Source organism: Schistocerca cancellata, chromosome 2, assembly GCF_023864275.1.
Source record: "Schistocerca cancellata isolate TAMUIC-IGC-003103 chromosome 2, iqSchCanc2.1, whole genome shotgun sequence".
Taxonomy (NCBI): Eukaryota; Metazoa; Arthropoda; class Insecta; order Orthoptera; family Acrididae; genus Schistocerca; species Schistocerca cancellata.
Window position 1 is genome coordinate 246,251,812 of NC_064627.1, and position 14,479 is coordinate 246,266,290.

Below are 14,479 nucleotides of genomic sequence, written 5' to 3' on the forward strand. Positions count from 1 at the left end.
TTTGTTGCGGAGAATATCCATTCGATTTAAAAATACTCTTGAGGTATGTTAGCTCTCCTTGTAAATTGTCTTCATCGGATACACAGTGCGCCCGATGCACTAAGGTCTTAAGGACACCCATGCTCTGAGAAGGGTGATGGCAGCTACTGGCATGAAGGTATAGATTTGTATGCGTTGGTTTCCGATGTACGGCATGTCCTAATGTGCCATCACTTTTACGGCGAACGACAACATCCAGAAAAGGGAGGCACCCGTCTTTTTCTATTTCCATGGTAAATTTAATGCTAGCATGGATGGAATTCAAATGCTGAAGAAATCGATGTAATTCATCCATACCATGGGGCCATACCACGAATGTGTCGTCCACGTACCTCCAGAAGACCGTAGGTTTAAAACATGCTGAGTCCAGTGCCTTGTCCTCGAAGTCTTCCATGAATAAATTAGCTACCAGAGGGGAGAGGGGGCTTCCCATGGCAACACCGTCAATTTGCTCATAAAATTCATCATCAAACTGAAAATAAGATGATAAAAGCACATGTTCAAATAAGGCCGTAATGTTCTTATCAAAATGTTGGTTGATAAGAGCTAAAGAGTCCTTTAAAGGTACCTTGGTGTATAATGATACTACGTCAAAACTAACAAGAACATCCATACTATTTAGCCTGACATTGCTAAGTCTCTGAATAAAATCCATAGAATTACGAATGTGGTGACTACATTTTCCTACCAATGGTTTTAATAAGGAAGCTAAATATTTGGCAGAAAAATATGTTGGTGAACCAATAGTGCTCGTTATAGGTCTCATAGACAAGTCCTCTAGACGCTCATCCTTACCCATCTTGTGAACTTTAGGAAGACCATAAAATCTCGGTGGTACTGCACCTCGTACTTTTAAACTTCTTATGACTTCCTTCGGTAGTGATGAAGCGTTCAGCAAGGCAGCAGTCCTTATTGTCACCTTTTTAGTAGGATCTTTGTTAATCTTCCGGTATGCACCAGAACTAAGTAGACCACATATCTTTTCCTTGTAGACTTCCTGAGGCAAAAGGACGGTAGCATTACCTTTATCAGCACGCAGGACGACTGTATCAGTATCCTCACACAGCTTTCGTATCGCACGTCTTTCTTCCTTGGAAACGTTGCTTCTTTGTGGACGATGCTTCGTGATTGCTTGACAGGTTTCTCGTCTGATTTCTTCCGCAGAATCCTCTGATAGTGGTCGGACAGCTTCTTCAATGGCACTGATGAAAGATGATATCGGCAAAGTCTTGGGAGTAGGGGCAAAATTTAGTCCTTTACTTAAGACAGACAACGTAGCTTCGTCCAATTCCTTACCCGTCAAATTTATGACAGGGCGTCGAATAACTGAGTCCACCTGAGAAGGCTGGTCCAATCGGCTACACTTGGTAATCTGCCTTTTTGTGGCCACTTCGCGAACCCAGTCAGACTTAGCCCATGTCGTGCCATCGATCCAGTCCCAGGAGTCAGGAGATAAAACAGCTGCAACCTTCAGATGCAGATGATACAGATGTTCAGAAACAATGTCCAACTTCCGACGAGTAAAACGAAAGGTTTTTCTGCCAAATATTTAGCTTCCTTATTAAAACCATTGGTAGGAAAATGTAGTCACCACATTCGTAATTCTATGGATTTTATTCAGAGACTTAGCAATGTCAGGCTAAATAGTATGGATGTTCTTGTTAGTTTTGACGTAGTATCATTATACACCAAGGTACCTTTAAAGGACTCTTTAGCTCTTATCAACCAACATTTTGATAAGAACATTACGGCCTTATTTGAACATGTGCTTTTATCATCTTATTTTCAGTTTGATGATGAATTTTATGAGCAAATTGACGGTGTTGCCATGGGAAGCCCCCTCTCCCCTCTGGTAGCTAATTTATTCATGGAAGACTTCGAGGACAAGGCACTGGACTCAGCATGTTTTAAACCTACGGTCTTCTGGAGGTACGTGGACGACACATTCGTGGTATGGCCCCATGGTATGGATGAATTACATCGATTTCTTCAGCATTTGAATTCCATCCATGCTAGCATTAAATTTACCATGGAAATAGAAAAAGACGGGTGCCTCCCTTTTCTGGATGTTGTCGTTCGCCGTAAAAGTGATGGCACATTAGGACATGCCGTACATCGGAAACCAACGCATACAAATCTATACCTTCATGCCAGTAGCTGCCATCACCCTTCTCAGAGCATGGGTGTCCTTAAGACCTTAGTGCATCGGGCGCACTGTGTATCCGATGAAGACAATTTACAAGGAGAGCTAACATACCTCAAGAGTATTTTTAAATCGAATGGATATTCTCCGCAACAAATTCGTAGAGTATTCGATGCAAAACCTAAAAAGAAGGTTTACGATGCGGAAGAAGATAGTAATTTCTTCAGATCTAGGGCGTTTCTGCCTTATGTGGGTGCTCTTTCTTCAAAGATAGGCCGTATTCTTGAGAAACACTGTGTTAAGGTGATCTTCCGGCCCCCCACGAAGATTGCGGCTTTACTCGGCTCTGTGAAGGACGATTTATTGCTTCGTAAGGCGGGTGTGTACCAGATTCCTTGCGGAAATTGTGAGCAGTCATACATAGGTCAAACAACGCGCACCGTTCATGAGAGGTGTGTGGAGCACCGAAGATACACACGCCTATTACAACCAGACAAGTCAGCTGTGGCCGAACATTGTATTGATACGGGTCATTCCATGAATTACAGTGATGTGAAGATTTTAACATCCACTTCTTCTTTTTGGGAATCTGTATTCAAGGAAGCCATAGAAATTCGATTAGCCAACAATTTAATAAACAGAGATAAAGGTTTCAATTTGGACAAAGCATGGAATCCGGCTCTTGGACTAATTAAATTGCAGAGAAGTCGTCACCGTGTCACCGCCGCCGATCAAACATCGATAAGCACATCGAACGTCCGTACGCTTTCGCCACAGGCGGCGCAGCATCTGTGACCCGCATGCGCAGTACCGCCGCGGTGGAGCATATAAGGCCGCGCTTGGCACCTTCTCATCAGTCTTGTGACTCGCTCTGAAGATGGCCGGACGATACGCGGCCGAAATATCAGTAGAAGAAATTTTATTTGCACGGCTGCATGCCCGAAATTTAATGGATTATTCATTATGCCGCGAGAAGTTGAAAATGTACATCAAGAGCTTTGATGGAAACCCAGTTATAAGCAAAGAAGGGAAAGCAGAAAGGTGGAAGGAGTATATAGAGGGTCTATACAAGGGCGATGTACTTAAGGACAATATTATGGAAATGGAAGAGGACGTAGTAAAGATGAAATGGTAGATATGATACTGCGTGAAGACTTTGACAGAGCACTGAAAGACCTGAGTCGAAACAAGGCCCCCAGAGTAGACAACATTCCGTGAGAACTACTGACAGCCTTGGGAGAGCCAGTCCTGACAAAACTCTAGCATCTGGTGAGAAAGATGTACGACGAAGGCGAAATACCCTCAGACTTCAAGAAGAATATAATAATTCCAATCCCAAAGAAAGCAGGTGTTGCCAGATGTGAAAATTACCGAACTATCAGTTTAATAAGTCACAGCTGCAAAGTACTAACGCGAATTTTTTACAGACGAATGGAAAAACTGATAGAAGCCGACCTCCGGGAAGATCAGTTTGGATTCCGTAGAAATGTTGGAACACGTGATGCAATACTGATCCTACGACTTATCGTAGAAGAAAGATTAAGGAAAGGCAAACCTACGTTTCTAGCATTTGTAGACTTAGAGAAAGCTTTTGACAATGTTGATTGGAATACTCTCTTTCAAATTCTGAAGTTGGCAGGAGTAAAACACAGGGAGCGAAAGGCTATTTACAATTTGTACACAAAGCAGATGGCAGTTATAAGAGTCGAGGGGTATGAAAGGGAAGCAGTGTATGGGAAGGGAGAGGATACAAAATGAACATCAACAAAAGCAAAACGAGGATAATGGAATGTAGTTGAATTAAGTCGGGTGATGCTGAGGGAATTAGATTAGGAAATGAGACACTTGAAGTAGTAAATGAGGTTTGCTATTTGGGGACCAAAATAACTGATGATGGTCGAAGTTCAGAGGATATAAAATGTAGACTGGCAATGGCAAGGAAAGCGTTTCTGAATAAGAAAAATTTGTTAACATCGAGTTTAGATTTAAATGTCAGGAAGTCGTTTCTGAAAGTATTTGTATGGAGTGTAGCCATGTATGGAAGTGAAACATGGACGATAAATAGTTTGGACAAGAAGAGAATAGAAGCTTTCGAAATGTGGTGCTACAGAAGAATGCTGAAGATTAGATGGATAGATCACATAACTAATGAGGAGGTATTGAATAGGACTGGGGAGAAGAGAAATTTGTGGCACAACTTGACAAGATGAAGGGATCGATTGGTAGGTCATGTTCTGAGACATCGAGGGATCACCAATTTAGTATTGTAGGGCAGCGTGGAGGGTAAAAATCGTAGAGGGAGACCAAGAGATGAATACACTAAGCAGATTCAGAAGGATGTAGGCCGCAGTAGGTACTGGGAGATGAAGAAGCTTGCACAAGATAGAGTAGCATGGAGAGCTGCATCAAACCAGTCTCAAGACTGAAGAGAACAACAACAACAACAACAACAACAACAACAACATATTATACGATGCACTATGCAGTGTCCTTCAGACGTGGATGCATTGAAAACACTAATACTACCACATAATATTAGTTTTATATATGGCGGTTGCCGTACTCTGTGGTTTCGTGCTGTACGATGTAGGATGTAGGCTGCATGACGTACTGGGAGATGAAGAATCTTGCACAGGATAGAGTAGCATGGAGAGCTGCATCAGGACTGAAGACCATAACAACATATAGAGAAGCCATCGAAATGTATACACACGGGAGTAATTTTAACAGAAAAGAAGAAGCCATGAAACTCATTGATATATGGGCTGTGGCGCTATAGAATCGAAGAGAAATTTTTATCTTTGACGTACTATAATCGATAGCTAAAAAAATTTTATCTTTGGCAAGGTTTCTCTCTGCAATCACGTGAAATCCAGACCACGCCCACTTTCCACAGTATTTAGGCCGCTCTTCGACGTCCGACTCGTCAGTCGGCAAGACTCAGCACAGTCAGGAGTACCTCCGAAGATGTCCAACATAGCCTTGTACGAAACGTCAAGGATTGAAGAGTTCCATGGACCACGGCCATACAACTCGGAAAAATTCTCAGTATATTGACAATTACCGAACCAGCTGATGTCCCCGGTCCATGATGGATCATTGATCGATATCAGTCGTACCGCAGCAGTGACGGAAATGGACAGTGGCGCGGTATTGGCGGGGTAGCGCGCAGGCGCTGAATCCGCGCTACGTGTGCATTGCGCGTGGTTGTGCGCTGGGCGGCGCTGCGCGCTGCGGTGGCTACGGTACCTGGGGAGCGAGTGCCGGTGGTGGACGGACGCCCACGTTGTGACGCGGGACACGTTCCGCCTGGATGGCTCGGCGACGAAATTGTCACGCTCTGCCGAACTCTCGCGCACTGACCCGCATCGACGATGTGGTCCACGTTGTAGCCGCCCCCAGGCGCTGCTTTAAAGTTAGCCGGCACACGGTGCCTACCGTCATGCACTGCATTACCAACGTTAAACAAGAAAAGTTCCGAACGTTACTTCTGAACAGAGAAAGATAAAGATGTAACGGGTTTGGCCTAACGTAGCTTACTTATACCGGTACGAACAAAACGAGGCGTAGTCACTGCGGTACGAGGCGTACCTCTTGAGTGCGTTTAAATTACGAACTGATTGTGTGCTGCCCCGTCACCATCATAGCTGCTTCTGATATTAAATTTTTTCTGTCCCTAGACCGACAATTCCTTAAAGCTTTGCTGGTTCGCAGCATTCGAGGGAGAATAAGAGGACCAAAAACTATTTTTGATATTTATTTATTTCGCAATTGCAGCCTATTATCTGAAAAGCTAAATAGGCCTTTTTTTATTATTTTTTACAGTCGTGTTGACCAACTAGGATCACGTTAACAACTTCAGTTCCTCTTCTTCCTTTCTTGTTGTTTCCTATTTTTCCAGTATTCCCTCATTTTCTCCCCATGAAGTCTCTTCCCTTCTCCTGCCCATGTGGTTCCCGATTTTTTATTTCTTCTGCTTTGAAAGCCTTCCTAATTTAGTATTTTCTTAGTAGTTTCTTTCTGCCTTTTCTGATTCTTTGATGTTGTTTCTTTCAAGATCTTTTCTTACTTCTGTAATCCATGCTATTGTCGATTTCTTCTTCCAGAAATATAGGAGTATTTGTTTTGTTAGTCTGTTTCCATCCATTCGGTAGAGATGTCCAAAAAAGGTTAATCTTCATTTGGCCATTACTTCAGATATTTTCTCTATATTTTTGCAGATCTCCTCATTACTTCCTATTTTCCAACCATCTGCAGTTTTCATTGCACCCATTATTTTTCTAATAATCCTTCTTTCCAGTACCTCTAGTTTGTCCATCTTATAGTTCATCGTTAGGCATTCAGATCCATATAAACATTCTGGTCGTACCACTGTGGTGTAGTGTTTTAGTTTTGTTTTTCTAGATATACATTTCTTGTTGTAAATACTTTTGGTCAAGCCATATGCTCTTTCCATTTTGTTAATTCTTACATCTATTGCAGATTTTTCTAGTCCATTCTGTTGTATAGTTTCTCCAAGATATTTAAATTTATTTACTCGCTCTATTTTACCTATTTGTGTTTCTATGTATTTTGGTGCAGTTTTTATATTTGTCGCGAATTTTGTTTTTTCAGCTGAAATTTTATGTATTAACTATTTATTTCTGACACTTAACTTTTTAATACTACTTCAACTACTACAAGTCTACACTAAGACCCTTGACCAGTCACCTAATTACTAATACTGCAGTAAGTAGTAGAGAATATTTTCTGTGTGTTCTGTGTTTGTTCGTTTATTTTGGTACATTTAACCTGTAGATAGCCAACGGCCTTGCCGCAGTGGTAACACCGGTTCCCGTCAGATCACCGAAGTTAAGCACTGTCGGGCTGGGCTACCACTTGGATGGGTGACCATTCCATCTGCGAGCGCTGTTGGCAAGAGGGGTGCACTCATCCCTTGTGAAGGCAAACTGAGGAGCTATTTGATTCAGAAGTAGCGGCTCCGGTCTCGTAAGCTCGCATCCGCCGGGAGAGCGGTGTGCTGACCACATATTAGCATCCAGTGACGCCTGTGGGCTAAGGAAGACACGAAGGCCGGTCGGTACCGTTGGGACTTCATGGCCTGTTCGGACGCAGTTTACCTTTAGTTAACCTGTAGATGGTTATCTCCGCTACTGGTTCATACTATCCCGGTCAACAGCCATTGTGTGCTGGATTCCTTAGGCGCCGGGCAATACGTCAGCAGCGTTTCCATTACACAAAGCAATTCCACCAATCACTGTTACGTCTTAAACCCCAGATGATCATTTGCACAAACGCAATGTAGATGGTCATTCGGTGTTGTTGTTGTTGGTTGTTTTTGGGGAAGGAGACCAGACAGCGTAGTCATCGGTCTCATCGGATTACGGAAGGATGGGGAAGGAAGTCGGCCGTGCCCTTTCAGAGGAACCATCCCGGAATTTGCCTAGAGTGATGTAGGGAAATCATGGAAAACCTAAATCAGGATGGCCGGACGCGCGATTGAACCGTCGTCCTCCCGAATGCGAGTCCAGTGTCTAACCACTGCGCCACCCCGCTCGGTGGTCATTCGGTAGTCACTGACCTCAGTACTTACATGTCACATATAAAATAACGAATATGTGACATGTAAGAACTGCTTATGTCTTTTGTTGTTAGTCAGTACTTACAATTTTTATATAAAAATGTCTTTTCCTATAAATTTGTAACTATGTTGTAGGTCATTTTAATTGTTTTGATTCTGATGAAGGCACTCTTAGAAGTGTTGAAACCTGGTCAATAAGACTAATAACAATTGTGACCGAGGGCTCATTTGCTTCAATTTTAATTTAGAAACGGTCACTGAACCAAGCAGCCATGTTTAAAACCGATTTGTTTATTACGGAGAAGCTACACGAGATAGAAACACTTGCACATGCCAGTTGATAGAGGAAGGTTCAAAGTTTTATATTCGTGCAGACACTACACACCCGTACACTCAACATGAGCACCATGCATCGCCCGAGAAACTCTGAAATGGTAATTCATTTCATTCCACACGTGAGTCAATAGGTCCCTGTTTACTGAATTGACACCTTCAACAATTCAATTTGTCAGCTCTTGAAGATGTAGCTCCCATAGGTGGGACAAAGAACTTGTCTTTTATGTACTTCCACGGACAAAGATCGTTTGTGGGCTAGTATTTTTAAGATAATTCCGCATCTCAAGGTGAAAGTGAAACGAGGCGCCATCGTGCATAATAATAAAGTCGTTGGCATCTTCGTGCAGTTGAGGAAATTCCTTTTTTTGCATCCTGTCCATATATGATATTCTTGTCAGTTCCCTAAGCAGAGAAAGAAAGGTTCATAAACTTTGTCAACAGAAACGGCACAAAACACATTCAATATCGGTGTGTCTCTTTCACGTTTGACGACGAGGCCACGTTTTGTGGACCCCCACATCGTTACTATGGTGTAGTGTTTTAGTTTGTAGTTACCCAATAAACGAAACGTCGATTCGTACGAAAGGGTGAGTCGTTCGGAAGAAGTGTCCTCTGCCATATCGTCAAGAACTGAAATGCAAAAATTCGTACCTTCTGTTATGGTTGCCGGAATTCAGTCGCTTCTCTAAGTGCAACTTGTAAGGTTTCATAGGCAGGCGTCGTTTCAGAACACTGCACATCGTTGTCTGAGGAAGTAGAAGTTCCTGGTCTGCTCGTCTTTTGGAATTCCGAGGGCTCCTTGTGGACGCATGTCGGATACCCTCGACATTTTCATCAGACGTGCGTGGCCGATCAGGGCTGTTCCCTTTGCATATGCAAACAGCTTCCAGGAATTTTGCATGCCAATCATAAATTTGCTTTTGCAGGGGTGGCTTCTTCCTGCATGGATTCGCCATGCCAGTTGCACTTGAACTTCGCGCAAATTGCAACAAAGAAAATGGTTAAAAAAATGGTTCAAATGGCTCTGAGCACTATGGGACTTAACATGTGTGGTCATCAGTCCCCTATAACTTAGAACTACTTAAACCCAACTAACCTAAGGACATCAAACACATCCATGCCCGTGGCAGGATTCGAACCTGCGACCGTAGCAGTCAAAAATGGTCCAAATGGCTCTGAGCGCAATGGGACTTAACAGCTGTGGTCATCAGTCCCCTAGAACTTAGAACTACTTAAACCTAACTAACCTAAGGACATCACACACATCCACGCCCGAGGCAGGATTCGACCTGCGACCGTAGCAGTCGCGCGGTTCCGGACTGCGCGCCTAGAACCGCGAGACCACCGCGGCCGGCCAAATTGCAACACACACATGGTTTCTCTAGTGCTGTAGTCGCCATGTTGCTACAGACTCACACCAGTGAAGCCGTGTCAAAACTTTGCAGGTTCTTCTGTCCAGTGACATGAGCAAGTGTTTCTATCTTTCACAATTTGTCGGTAATAAAGAACTGAAATTTGTTCTTTCCTTTTGAATCACCCTGTATATCCGTACATAGTCGCCATGCCTCCAATGTGAACTACGTAACAGCGTGAGGCAGCTAAGACATACTACACCAAATATGTCCGCCGCCCGAAGTGGCCGAGCGGTTCTAGGCGGTACAGTCTGGAACCGCGCGACCGCTACGTTCGCAGGTTCGAATCTTGCCTCGGGCGTGGATGTGTGTGATGTCCTTAGGTTAGTTAGGTTTTAGTAGTTCCAAGTTCTAGGGGACTGATGACCTCAGAAGTTAAGTCCCATAGTGCTCACAGCCATTTGAACCAAATATGTCCATACTGAGTAAATACCGTATATCGAGGCGCAGTAATCACCAAATTGTAGCGGACAGCATGGCAAATTTCCTAATGTTCGTAAGAATTTTTTTCGTTTATAGTCGCCGGATGACGACACCGACTTCGCTTTTTTCTAATGTTATTATATACTGTTTAGGGGCATTTAAAGCAGCTTGTAAGAGAATTTAAATGACATAAAATGTATGATAACAATAATATTAACTTGGAACTCTTCCGTTTGGTTCGTGTTTGCATAGAAAAACAGTAATATCACAAATTGAGTCCGCCTTGATGCAAAACACCGTGTTATTCGTTTATTTCTTTATTATCCCAAACTAGTTTCGGCGACAAATATCACCATCATCAGTGGGGTTTTTTTAATCTAAAACATGCAGAAAATGGTATGTTTGTACAAACACTGTAAAACATTATTACATTTTTACAAATCGTCTTTTAAAATATAGTTTTATATTGATACTTTCATACTACCTTATTTATTGTATGCTGCAGCATGTTTTAAACAATTATTGGCGCTGTTTATGACATATTTTCCGTGCTCTTTTTTCTGTTGCCGTATTTTTACTTAGCGAACATCATGTCATCTGCAACCATGTGAGCGGCTGTTAGAAAACAAATACTGAAAGGTGAATTTCGTATGTCAGCAGTATATACTTGGGGTTGTGGTAGTGTTGTGGAAACCAGTTATTTAGGTGTGTATTTAACTGTTGCTTAGCTATTCGTGTACTCACGTTCGTTGGATGGTGTGTGGCTACTTTTTGCACAGAAAAACAAAACTTTTGCACTTTGTTTCCGATCCAGAATATTACACCATCTTGCTGTTCGCTTGTGTCGCGAGAGGCGTACCGTAAGTGGCGAGAAAGGCTATGAAAAACCATAGCGCGAATTACGACGACTTCTGTTCGTTATTTATGTCTCTGTGTGTGATGGGGAAGTGGCTCTTTTGCGTGTGTGTCTAAATTTGTCTAAGGTTTCTCTGACTGGTCTCAGTCTTTTCTGAACTGCATTGTTTGTTCTGAATGTTATTGGGATCCCTTGCTTTTTTAAAGATGTTTCCTATTCTATGTGATATTTTGTTACTGTATGGTCCGCAGTTCGTGGTCGTGCGGTAGCGTTCTCATTTCCCACGCCCGGGTTCCCGGGTTCGATTCCCGGCGGGGTCAGGGATTTCCTCTGCCTCGTGATGACTGGGTGTTGTGTGATGTCCCTAGGTTAGTTAGGTTTAAGTAGTTCTAAGTTCTAGGGGACTGATGACCATAGATGTTAAGTCCCATAGTGCTCAGAGCCAATTTTTAATTGTATGTAAGTGTGTACCATCTCTCTCTCTTTTCTGAAGTGGTGTGTGTTTGTGTGTGCTGCATGTTTCCGTTTTACCTTGTTGTTGAGTTTGTTTATGATGTCTGTTTTGTAGTAGTTTTCAACAGCAATTTGTTTGATTATGTTTAGTTCCTGTGTGCAGTTTCCTGGTTTAAGAGGTGTTCTGTTTATCCTGTGGAGCATGTGTCTGAAACTGGCATATTTATCCACTGTTGGGTGGTTGGATAAGCTGTGGGTAACAAATGCTTCAAATGGCTCTGAGCACTATGGGACTTAACATCTGAGGTCATTAGTCCCCTAGAACTTAGAACTACTTAAACCTAACTAACCTAAGACATCACATACATCCATGCCCGAGGCAGGATTCGAACCTGCGACCGCAGCGGGCGCGCTGTTCCGGACTGAAACGCCTAGAACCGCTCGGCCACCACGGCCGGCAAAATGGCTCTCAGCACTATGGGACTTCACATCTATTGTCATCAGTCCCCTAGAGCTTAGAACTACTTAAACCTAACTAACATAAGGACACCACACAACACCCAGTCATCACGAGGCAGAGAAATTCCCTGACCCCGCCGGGAATCGAACCCGGGAACCCAGGCGCGGGAAGCGAGAACGCTACCGCACGACCACGAGCTGCGGACTGTGGATAACAGTGCTTGTCGATGTTGGTTTTCTGTAGATGGAGAATTCATGCTGGTAGTTGTTTCTTGTGATTGTAAGATGCTGGAAATTTAGTTTCTTGTTGTTTTCCATCTCCATTGTGAAGTGGATTTGTGGGTGTACTGTGTTGTTGTTACTGTGATGTTTGGGATAATAAAGAAATAAACGAATAACACATCAAGGCGGACTCAATTTGTGATATTGCTGTTTATAAAATGTATGGGATGCGATCGGATACTATCAAGACAAACAGCGCCGCAAACCACTCTCCCGCCGTCAACAGTAGTAGTAGTAGTTCCACCGTCTGCCCTTCTATACCAAATGTAAGCAAACACCTAATTCAGGTTAGGTTCATGTGTTTATCATCACGGCTGTCATACCAAGTGCTCCAAATGTTGACCTTGAGTACTGCTACACGCTATAAAATGTTTCTGGAGAACCAATACTGCACGTTGAATTTCATCTTGAGTTAAAGGTGCGATTGCATCTGCCATTTGTATGGACACAAGTGTGCGCGACGTGACTCCGGGAGCGAGCAAGGTGGCGCAGTGGTTAGCACACTAGACGGGAGGACGACGGTCCAAACCCGTCTCCGGTCATCCTGATTTAGATTTTCCGTGTTTTCCCTAAATCACTTCAGACAAATGCCGGGATGATTCCTTTGAAAGGGCACGGCTGATTTCCTTCCCCATCCTTACCTTATCCGAGCTTGTGCTCCGTCTCTAATGACCTCGTTGTCGATGTGACGTGAAACACTAATATCCTCCCCCTCCATGACTCCGGGGCGTGTATCCCGACTTGTATGAGCGAGCTACTTGCAAGTCATACATGGATGATCGTGCGTTTACCTCTGGCGATTTGTATCAATGTGTTCGGTGGTGTAGAGCTGTTAGCGATGGCTTCCTGAAATGATGTGTAAGACTTTACATTTTTATGTGCTAGAGCACATTCCCATTTGCTAGAAGAAAGGAAAATCCACAAAACGCAACGAGTACAACAACTAACTATATAGAACCCTTAAGATCAAATAGGCATTTGATTATAACGGCACGGCGCCAAGGATGATTGGTACTGCGCATGTGCAACTACTGAGACTTATCGAGCAGGTCGCGAAAATGCTGTATACAACATGTATATGCGACTTATTTTCATACAAGTTGGCTGAACTTTTGTATGAGATGAGGAATCGTGACATGTCAGATTGATATGACGCTCATACAAGTTGCGAGACACGTAGCTCAGTATAAGCTTACCTTCACAGCAACACAGGCTCGTGTTAGAATGCATTTCATACCTTCTGCATACGTCGATGTTTCCTAATAAGCATCTTAATTTTTCCCACAGAGAAAAGAATAAAAGTGTTAACTCCGGTGAGTGTGCAGACCATTTTGCGTTTCATGAGCGACCGTTGCAATTTTCTCCAAATGTTCTCTTAAGAGGGTGTGCTATGGGAGGGACATCCCTCATGTTGGTACCGTGCTGTCTGCCTCACGTCCTGGGGGATGTCTTTCAATAATTGGCACAGCTGAGTATCTTAGGTAATAGAGATACTCGAGTGTGTTTAGACTGAAATCGAGGTACTTGAGTGTATTCAGATTCGCATCAATAAAATCGACCAATGATTCGGGTCTTTAAAGAGACACATCAAACGTTGATAGACCAAAAGCGTTGTTTTCATCCACTTCATTTGAGTCAGCGTGGCGCATATTCCGAAGATTGACTTGCCCGTGTTTTGTAAATGCTGCTTCTCCCTTACATATAATTATTCACATGTGTGCCACATCACTTTGCGCTTTTAGTAACTGTCATACGGAGAACTTTAACCAATTTTGGAAGTCCGTGCTATGAAGCTTTAAATGCAGTGAAATGTGAAGAGGGTGCAATGCCATTAAATGAAGTATTCGCAAAACACTCGTTTGGTTGATCTCACTCAAACTTCCGAGATGCCTCTTAATGATACCTGCACTGTGTGTTACTGCTGCTAAAATGCTAGTTTCATTTCGTTCCTCAGTTACTCTTATTTTTCCTTAATATTTTTTATTCTGCACAAGAACTTTTTATAACACTTGAAAAGTGAGCGCTTGGCACGATCTGAATACTCTTCGGCATATAACCGCACCGCTGCTCCAGTAGTTCGACGACATTCGCCAAAAACGTTATTCACGTTTTCGACTCTTGTATACAATGCGAATGTCTCAACAGCATTATGAACCAGGTATTTGATTGCTGCAATATCAGAACACAGATGTGCTTTAGGCGCACGGGTAAACACAAAAACCGTGCCTGAGTTACGTGTTTCCTTATATGTGGTATATACCGAGCGATGTGGCGCATTGTTAGCACACTGGACTCGCATTCGGGAGTACGACGGTTCAAACCCGCGTCAGACCGTCCTGATTTAGGTTTGCCGTGATTGCTCTAAATCGGTTCAGGCAAATGCTGGGATGGTTCTCGTGAAAGGACACGGCCAACTTCCTTCCCCAACCCGAGTGGACCAACGACGTTGTTTGGTCCCCTCCCCCAAATCAACCAACGATATTTAGTACAATAGC

At 43.2% G+C, this 14,479-nt stretch overlaps 1 pseudogene; it reads left to right on the forward strand.

The window, feature by feature from the left end:
• The first annotated feature begins 6,982 nt into the window (after positions 1-6,982).
• Positions 6,983-7,099, forward strand: LOC126163581 (5S ribosomal RNA; annotated as a pseudogene).
• Positions 7,100-14,479: the final 7,380 nt, after the last annotated feature.